The following is a 1,179-nucleotide window of genomic DNA, read 5'->3' as shown; positions in this document are numbered from 1 at the left end:
TATATATATATATATATATATATATATATATATATATATATATATATATATATATATATATATATATATATATATATATATATATATATATATATATATATATATAAAGAAAATCCTATTATTAATGCACCGTAATTTTTCTGAGTGCATGAAAAAATCCTATTGTAAATGCATCGTCATTTTTATGAGCGCATAAAAAATCCTATTGTAAATGCATCGTCATTTTTATGAGTACATGAAAAAATCCTATTGTAAATGCATCGTCGTTTTTTCTGTGTGCATAAAATATCCTGTTGTAAATACCTCGTCAATTTTATGAGTGCATGAAAAAATCCTATTGTAAATGCATCGTCGTTTTTCTGAGTGCATAAAATGTCCTGTTGTAAATGCATCGTCATTTTTCTAAGTGCATAAAAACCCCTATTGTAACTTGCATCGTCATTTTTCTGAGTGCATAAAAAATCCTATTGTAAATGCATCGTCATTTTTATGAGTGCATAAAAAATCCTATTGTAAATGCAGCGTCATTTTTCTGAGTGCATAAAAAATCCTATTGGAAATGCATCGTCATTTTTATGAGTGCAGAAAAAATCCTATTGTAAATGCATCGTCATTTTTGTGAGTGCATAAAAAAATCCTTATTGTAAATGCATCGTCATTTTTCTGAGTGCAGAAAGAATCCTATTGTAAATGCATCGTCGTTTTTATGAGTGCATAAAAAAAATCCTATTGTAAGTGCATCGTCATTTTTGTGAATGCATAAAAAACTCCCATTGTAAATACAACGTCATTTTTCTGAGTGCATAAAAAATCCTATTGTAAATGCATCATCATTTTTTGAGTACTTAAAAATCGTAATGTAAATGCATCGTCATTTTTCTGAGTGCATAAAAGATCCTATTGTAAATGCATCGTCGTTTTTATGAGTGCATAAAAAATCCTATTGTAAATGCATCGTCATTTTTGTGAGTGCATGAAAAACTCCTATTGTAAATACAACGTCATTTTTCTGAGTGCATAAAAAATCCTATTGTAAATGCATCATCATTTTTTGAGTGCTTAAAAAATCCTAATGTAAATGCATCGTCATTTTTCTGAGTGCATAAAAGATCCTATTGTAAATACACCGTCATTTTTAGGAGTGCATACAAAAAATCCTATTATTAATTGACCGTCATT

Source organism: Macrobrachium rosenbergii, chromosome 33 (assembly GCF_040412425.1).
Source record: "Macrobrachium rosenbergii isolate ZJJX-2024 chromosome 33, ASM4041242v1, whole genome shotgun sequence".
Classification (NCBI taxonomy): domain Eukaryota; kingdom Metazoa; phylum Arthropoda; class Malacostraca; order Decapoda; family Palaemonidae; genus Macrobrachium; species Macrobrachium rosenbergii.
This window is presented reverse-complemented; position numbering follows the sequence as displayed.